Source organism: Ailuropoda melanoleuca, chromosome 15 (assembly GCF_002007445.2).
Source record: "Ailuropoda melanoleuca isolate Jingjing chromosome 15, ASM200744v2, whole genome shotgun sequence".
Lineage (NCBI taxonomy): Eukaryota > Metazoa > Chordata > Mammalia > Carnivora > Ursidae > Ailuropoda > Ailuropoda melanoleuca.
This window is the reverse complement of record NC_048232.1, coordinates 65,815,968-65,825,034: the sequence shown is the minus strand read 5'-3', so window position 1 is coordinate 65,825,034 and position 9,067 is coordinate 65,815,968. Positions and strand designations below refer to the sequence as shown.

Below are 9,067 nucleotides of genomic sequence, written 5' to 3'. Positions count from 1 at the left end.
AATCTGGCTGTTTTTACTTCGAAGCAAAATGAACAACCAGGCTTACTGCTTAACATTTTGCCCACTGAGAGAATTTGCCTTCATCACTGTCCTTCATGTCCCAGAATGGGGCTGTAGTACGATAGCTGTTCATTTTCAAGTGATGCCTACATATCGCACAGAACTACCTTTAAACCAGGCCTATGATTTCTCTTCCTCTGTCTATTGATTGTAGGGAACTCCCCATGAGGCACAGGCTGGGAAAGAGAAGATAATGTAGTAGGAGTGAGGATACTTTTATATCTGTACTATAAATCCAGCTCATTCATTTTAACAGCTGGATAGTATTCCATTTTATCCTTGTACCGTAATACAACCATCCCATCGTAGTCGGTTTTCAGCCTGCCTCCAATTTTTTTTTCTTTTAAAATGTTCCAGAGTATGAATGAATATATATATCCTTATATACTCGTGACATTTCCATAAAAATTAGATAATAGAAACAGAAAATAAGGGACCGTGACAACTAGATTGGCTACCCTAAACAAATATGCATCAAGAAGCTCAAAGAACCATTTTGAAATCTATTACAAATATCCCCGACCACTCAAAAAAGTAACTAATGAAACTCTCAAGAGAATGTGTTTGTGTATCTACATATTTTATCACTTGATATTGTTACACTGATATTTAAATCAATATAGGAGCAATTATTTTTGTCCACAGTTTTGAGTTGGCTTAGCAATAATTGTCTCCAAATGAATTTTGGGTATTCAATAGTCAAAATATAGTCCAAGTTACTTAAAAGTCTTCTGTTGGCTGCTTCCACAAACTACCAAGTAGATCAGTTAGTTATTCAGTATTTTCTGATGATTGTTTCTATCCCAAGAGATGGTCCAATCTTAGTGTTATTTAAAGACCACGCTTCAAATTCAATGAATAACTAGTTCTTGTATTTCCACACAATAATATATCTTTTCTAACTTTGCTGAACTAGTGATCTTAACAATTTATAAACCTGCTAAGTCAAAGAAATTCATTCCATTCCAGCCAAGAGTATAATTTTTTTCCAGTTTCTTTTATGAAGGACTCGTAAGTTCCATACGTTAGTGACTGGTTATATTTCATTTGTCTAAGCCAAGAATTGTCCTCTCATACATGGACAGCTAAAATGCATACCTCTAATTACAGGTCACTGACTTAATAGAGATTTTACCTCTGAATCACATAGGAAAAACTTCAGGCAAAGTACTTTAAGTCTTTGTCAGTTTCCAAAGAAACAAATTTTCAAGCTAAAAGGTGGTCTCTTCTTCAGTGGGTCATCTACAAGCAGAGGCTGCTTGTTACTCACAAAACCTCACAAGTGAACCACCCTGTGAAAATAACTTTAATTCCGTCATCTGAGATTTTATTTAGAGTCTTTAAAGCTTTTCAGTCTTTTTAAAAAATCTCTTAAAATACAAATTCTTGGGAGAGTTAATCCCTCAAGCCAAGAGAGCAGCTACCATCTTCGTTAAGCAATTTAGAAATGAAACATGGGATTTGGGCAAAGAGATAAAATCAAAAGAGAAGACTTGGACCACTGAGTCAAAATATTTTTTTGCCTATTTTACAATTTTACCAAGAGTCTACTCTCATAACATTTCAGGTAATAAATGAATCAGAAATATAAATCCATACTGACTTAGGCTTGTATATTAACTTATCTTCTAAAACACTTCAAAATATCAATCTGATAACTCTAGAGAATGCCTCTTAGAGTTATCTCCAGATAGCTCTTCTCTTAGACACACTTTGTTTTTAACTCATGAACGTTCTATATCTTGTTCCTTCTAGATATCAATACTTGCTAACTCTGGAGAGTGGACCTCTTTTTATTCTCCCATCCCTCAGGAGCTAATCATTATCTTAACTTTTATCATGATCATGTCTTTGCTTTCCTTTAGTTTTACCACCCATGTGTGTATCCTTAAATTAAAAAATTTAGTTTTGCCTATTTTTGAACTTTATAGAAATGGAATTATATTGTATGTACTCTCTTTTGCTCCATATTGTTGCATTTTGTTCATTTTAATTTCTGCATAATTTTCCATTTTACAAGTATACTTCAATTTATTCATCCATTGTACAGTTAATGGTATTTATGATGTTTCCATTTGGGGGCTATTATGAACAGTGCTATTATTATAAGCACTGTTAAACATGAACTCTGATAGACATAAGCACAAAGTATATTCCCAGGAGTGGAATTGTGTCATTGGATATGAGTGTCTCAACTTTACTTGATAATGCAAACTAATTTCCAAAGTGATTGTGCCAACTTAGACTGCTACTAGAAGTATATGAGAGCTACTATTGCCTCTTAACCTGACCAACGCCAAATTTTTCTAATTTTAAAAAATCTGGTCAGTATAAAAAGGTATCCCACTAATCTTCATAGCCCTGATTGGAAATGAAGTTGAATACTTTTTCCATATATTTTATCAACGATTTAGATATCCCTTATTATGAAACAGTGAAATGCCCTTCACTTGTTTTGCCCTTTTTTATATAGGGTAGTCTTTTTTTTAAAGAAGTTCTTTATTCTGGATACTAGTATGTATTTGACTGGTGTTATAGGTTGCAAAAATCTTCTTCCATTCTGTGTCTTGTCTTTTCTTTTTGTATTGTCTTTTGACAATTTTTTAAACTTTTTTTAGGACAGCCTCCCAATCAGAAGGGAGCCTAAAGGTCCACCCTTGGAGAGAAAAGTTATCATGAAAAGTAAGGTGCCCAAGTGGGGAGGGAACAGCATGGCAACTGGTATTAAGAGTGGTGGTACTCATCAAAATTTGACTGATCCCTCTTTCATTCCAATCACTGAACAAAATTCAACTTGGAGGACCTATCCAGAAGTAGCAACCTTCTTCCTCCTCCCCTTGATTTTTCTAGTCTTGCCTTCTTCAGACTAAACAACACAAAGATTCTTTCATTCTTCCTTGATGTCCTAATTTCATATCCCCTCATCGTCCTAATTGACCAGCAGAAAGTAAAATAAACCATCACCTTCTTTATTTCAAATATAATACCTCCATTAATGTATTTGCTTTTTTAGAAGCTACTTTCCACTGCTGCTTTTGTATGCCATCCACAACTAATCATAATAATGACATAAAACAGGAAAATTCTGTTTCTTTGCTTAGTCAAATTCTCAGCATATGAACTAGACAACACCTTTTCCCCTCTCTGAAAGATTGTTTTCTAGCATTGCCAGTTATTTGTTAACACTACCAAAAAGCATTTTGTTCCGCTTTTAAAAGTGATTGAGTCTAATATTTCTATATTGCTCTGATTCTTAAAAATAATCCCAATTATGTTACTTATGTACTCACAGATTATTTCAAATTGTTTAAAATACACACACACACACACACACACACATTTCTTGAGAGGAAATAAAATCACTGAGTTCTATATTTCACTCTTTAACATGTAAAGGTAAAGATTTTGGGGGTCACTTTGTTTTCTTCGCTATTCTTTTCTTTTAGTGAACCAAGGAAAATTCTGTTTCTTTGCTTAGTCAAATTCTCAGCATATGAATTGGACAACACATTTTCCCCTCTCTGAAAATTTTTTTTCTAGCATTGCCAGTTATAATTATGAAGTCTTTCCTTTATTTGATTGCAGAAGTTTCTTTTCCTTTTTGACGAATTATGACTGATGCTCAAAAAAAACTCAATTATGCCTAGCAAAATTCCATTATCTCATTTCCCAAGGGGTACTGCTGAGCCCAGCCCCACCAGCCAGGATACACAAGAATTCTGTTTTAAAGCAGTTCCACATGAATGCCTGTTTCTCCCTTGTGCTCTCCATGGCTGGGAATCACCTCTTTGAAAAGCACAATGCCATGCTGAATGTGCATTTTTCATTAAAATGTGACCTGCTTCCAGGCTGGTATCTGTGCTCCACATTCAACTAACCCTTTGGCCAAATTCACACCCACATATTTTGGACATTCTTCTGGCCTAAAACTGCACCCAGAGCATCTGTTCTGTGCAAAGGATTAATGAAAAAAAAAATGTGTGTGCAGGTCAGAAGCCAGTCTAGTGACTGCACATCCCCCTTCAGATGTTCGATCAGCTCATAAAATATGAGACAACCATCAGCCATATCAGTAAGTTTTTGGCTTACTTTAAATTTTAAAACTTTTAAATTTATAGATGAGAAGGCCACAAGAAAAACAAAAAAACAAAAACAAATCTTAGAGAACATTTTCTTTCTTTCTGTTTTAGTTCTTGGCCACTTGATAACCTCTTATGGTTTCTAACATTAGACTCCTAAAGAAAATCTTTTCCTTAGGATGTTCTATTATAATCAAGAGTCTAAGAAAGGTTTGGGTTATTTTTTCTATGAGTAGAAATAACAAGAAAAATATAATTTTAAATATCAAAATTAAGTGGGAGGGAAAGTTTGTGTACATTTTTCTTTACCTGGAACTCTTTCTTTTCCTCTTTTCTCTGTATCACCTCTTGAAAGAAAAGCCAAAAAGGTAACCAGCTAAGGAAGTAGAACCTAAAACATATTTAAGGAAAATGTATTTTTAAAATGTAGATATTGATAGGAATATGTCTTTGTTTTTTCAAATAATTGCAGTGCATGAAGAGTACACTAAAGACTGATGTCTAGACATATTCTCAAATAAAATCTCCCAAGCTGTATTATCTAAATCCTCAACTAAATTTCCCTTTTGCATAGAGAGTTAAATGATCATAAAGATGACCAAAGAAGCCTTACCTATTTTTGCCTAAGGAGATGAGTTTAGGGACTATATAATCTTTCATTATCAAAGATGTAACATTTCTCTCTATCTTCCTGCTATATATCAAGGCCATTTGCCACCCAGGCAGGAAGGAGCCAACATCAACAGACACTTGCAATAGAACCCTATGAGTTATTTAGACCAAAACAGTGAGGACCTTCTGTTCTGACCACCAGAAGTTGTAGCCATCTCTCTCAATGTCCTGTTGGTGACCTTGACTAGTTAGCATTCTGTGCCTGGCATAGCTACTATGATTGTCTCTCATTCTCCCTTCCAGTCCATGAAAACAGAATTGAGTTTCCTTTCCACTGCCTCAACCCCCACCTTGCCAACCTTAGGGAGGCAAGAATAGAACCTAAGAACTGATCAATAAATGTGGCAGGGGTGGCAGTGACACTATTGTGGAATTCTTGGTTCCTAACCTCCTGCCTTAAGAATAAGTTAATTACAGAAACACCGACACAACTTTGAAAGAAAGCAATTTCAACTATAATACATCCTTATAGCATTGGCCAAAGACAGGGTGAAAGTAATGCTATAAAAAAGAACTAAAGTAAAAGAGCAAATGCTAATCCCTGAGATATGGTTTTCATTTGCCAACCCAGCAAAATTCAGGTGCAGCTTTGGTTTATTGTGATTCGAATCCCTTCAAAAAGGAAACGGAAGTCTACAAAAAAATATCTTCCAATGTTTATCTTTTCCTTAGGAACCAGACACTGGCTATTTACATTTAAAACAGTTTTCAATATTCTCTTCACCTTTTTAATTTAAACTGACACTTTTTGAGGGTTAGTGAATCTGGATACAAAATAGAATTAACAAATGTAAATGTTTGCTTTTTGTTCAGGTGCCAGAGGAAAAAAGATAGCTGTTTTGCTGAAAAGTATTATCCCAGAGCACCCCCTGATGGCAAAATGCACTAACATAAGTGCTTCTATGGGAAAAGTAAAAAGTGTTTCAAATCTTCAACATAAGGAGGTAAATATTGCTTTTCCACTCTTAAGATCTTTTCTTCATTTTTTTTACTTTTACCTTTTTTTTTTTTTTAATGTAAGCTCTACGCCCATCGTGGGGCTTGAACTCACAACCCCGAGCTCAAGTCCCATGCTCCACCAACTGAGCCAGCGGGTCCCCTTTTCTCTATTTTTGATGAGAAATTAGAAATCATCTTGCCACTCAAAAAAAATAGTCTCAGTTCACTTTATAGGTAGATTTATTTACTACTTTAAATATAATTTCTTTCGGGGCGCCTGGGTGGCTCAGTAGGTTAAGTCTCTGCCATCACTCAGGTCATGATCCTGGGATTGAGCCCCACATCAGGTTCCCTGGCAGGGAGACTGCCCCTCCCGCTGCTCGTGCTTTCTCTCTCTCTCTCAAATAAATAAAAATCTTTATTAAAAAAATAAATAATTTCTTTCATGCTGGAAAAACATGGAATCCTATACTTTAGATTCAGCCAATCATGGTAAACCTTAACTAACCCAGTTTTTATACTCCTGTTGAAATTAATTCTCAGATGGCCTTCTTCTACCACCAGCTGAACTTGAAGTATTTTGTCAAGTGCCATCCTTCATTAAACTATGCATACCCACTAACCTCTGAATTCCTCTTGGATTGCAGCTTTATAGCCCATACATGTTATGAGTGCCATATGAGCTGTTATTTACTAAAAAGAAGCATTAAATCTTATTGTTAAGATCATGAATGGCCACAGATGTAAACATGGTTCTTTGGAAGGGCTTTGCCGCAGCTAGAAAGATAAGAAATGAGTTGATAATTCTGCAGGCAGGCAAATGGTTATAATAATTTAGCATAACCAGAAATTCACCCATAGGGTGCCTGGGTGGCTTGGTCAGTTTGGTGTCTGCCTCCTTTGGCTAGGGTCGTGATCTCAGGGTCCTGGGATTGAGCCCCACATGGAGCTCCCTGATCAGCGGGGAGCCTGCTTCTCCCTCTCCCTGTGCCTGCTGCTCCCCTTGCTTGTGCTCTCTCTCTTTCTCTGTCAAATAAGTAAATAAAATCTTTGAAAAAAAATTCACACATAACTTTTTTTTCTAACCATTATTTAGATTTTTCAAATTTCTATATGTATTGAGTATCTATCTCTGTATTCTTGACTTAAACTTTAGAAAAAGGCATTCAAATTTAAACGTATGATAGAATTTGGTTTAACAGAATCTTTAAATGCTAATCAAAAGAGTATTAGATACTGAGATTCCCTATTCCTTTGAGAAAACATTCTCATTATTAATCTACAATCACTTTATCCTGAGGGCATGATATAAATCCCACCATAACAGTGCCCACAAAGGTCAGGCCTAACTAAGGAAGCCTGAGTCCTACAGAGTTAGATGAGACCTAGGCATTAAATATGGGAAAAGCCAGGGGGTAGTGACTTGAGAAACAGGCTCACAGGTACAAGACTAAATACCAGGTTAAAAGGGGCAAGGGCAGGAAGGATTCTTATTAGACAAAAGGCCCAAACCAAGTGTCCAAATCAGCTATTTCCTAGTGTAAGAGCGAGACAGCTGCTGCCATGGTTTGGGTCTTTGTGGATAGAGTTGGGGCAGGGTATCCTCCCTAACACATCCAAGAGTGGGTGCTTTTTAAAAAAAAAAAAAAAAAAAAAAAAAAAAGTGGGTACTTGCTGAGAGGTAAGTCCAAATAAATGTTCTTGAAGAGTTCTGAGTAGCAAGCAAGGTAACCAAGACCAGCACCAGGTCCAGTGGGCAGTAAGCATGAACTAGGGCCAGTAAAGGAGCCAGGTTAGGCCCTGGACAATGACCGTACATGGAACTTGCCCCTTTTTTGGTTGTTGAGTAGGGCTAGATAAAAGGTACAGGGTGAGAGTGGGAGAGACAGAAACAGAGAGACAGCGACCATGAGACTGAGAGACTGTTTAGCCCTTAGTTAGAACTTGTAAAATGTTCACTTCCTTTTCTTCCTCCCAACAAAAAGCTCCCAGGACTCAAAACAGAACATAAAACTTTCTGTCCATGGTCACCAGTGAGTAAGCCCGTCATTAAAGTCTCCTTTCCCACCGTGGTCATGTCTAAGTCAGAGTCTTCCAAAGAGTCTGAACAGCTGGGGAATTTCTTCATTGGAGTTTCGAGCTTTAAAACAACCAGTGAGAGTCTGAGGAGCCATTCTGAACAATGGGGAATGCTCTCATACTCTGTGGTAACGAGAGATCCAGACACCAAGTGCTCCAGAGGCTTTGGGTTTGTCACGTATGTCACCGATGGGGAGGTGGATGCAGCCATGAATGTGAGGTTGCACAAGGTGGATGGAAGAGTTACAGAACCAAAAAGGGTCATCTCAAGAAAAGATTCTCAAAGACATGGTGCCCACTTGGCTGTGAAAAAGATTTTTGTCAGTGGCATTAAAGAAGACACTGAAGAACATCACCTAAGAGATTATTTTGAAGAGCAGGGGAAAACCGAAGTGACTGACATCATGACTTACCGAGGCGTGGCAACGAGAGGCTTTGCTTTTGTAGCCTTTCACGACCATGACTCTGCAGATGAGATTGTCATTCAGAAATACAACACTATGAATGGCCACAATTTTGAAGTAAGGAGAGTCCTATCTAAGCAAGGGATGGCTAGTGCTTTATCCAGCCAAAGAGGTCGAAGTCGTTCTGGAAACTTTGGTGGTGGTCGTGGAGGTGGTTTTGGTGGGAATGACAACTTTGGTCATGGAGGAAACTTCAGTGGGTGAGGGGGCTATAGTGGCAGTTGAGGTAGTGGTGGTTATGGTGGCAGTGGGGATGGGTATAATGGACTTGGGAATGATGGAAGCAACTCTGGAGGTGGCGGATGCTATAATGATTTTGGAAATTACAATAATCAATCTTCAAATTTTGGACCCATGAAAGGAGAAAATTTTGGAGGCTGAAGCTCTGGCCCCTATGGTAGTGGAGGCCAATACTCTGCCAAACCATGAAACCAAGGTGGCTACGGTGGTTCCAGCAGCAGCAGTAGTAGCTATGTCAGTGGCAGAAGGTTTTAATTACTGCCGGGAAACAAAGCTTAGCAGGAGGAGAGCCAGAGAAGTGACAGGAAAGCTACAGGTTACAGCAGATTTGTGAACTCAGCAGAGCACAGTGGTGGCAGGGCCTAGCTACTACAAAGAAGACATGTTTTAGACAATACTCATATGTATGGTCAAAAAACTTAAGGACTATTTGTGATTAATTATATAACAGGTTATTTTAGTTTCTGTTCCATGGTAGTGTAAAGCACTCCAAGAAAGGGTTTTAATGTAATTTTTTGGTTTTTGGGTGTTTTA

At 37.5% G+C, this 9,067-nt stretch overlaps 1 pseudogene; it reads left to right on the top strand.

Annotated features, from left to right (window-relative positions):
* The first annotated feature begins 7,825 nt into the window (after positions 1–7,825).
* On the top strand, positions 7,826–8,788 carry LOC109489630 (annotated as a pseudogene).
* The last annotated feature ends 279 nt before the right edge of the window (positions 8,789–9,067 follow it).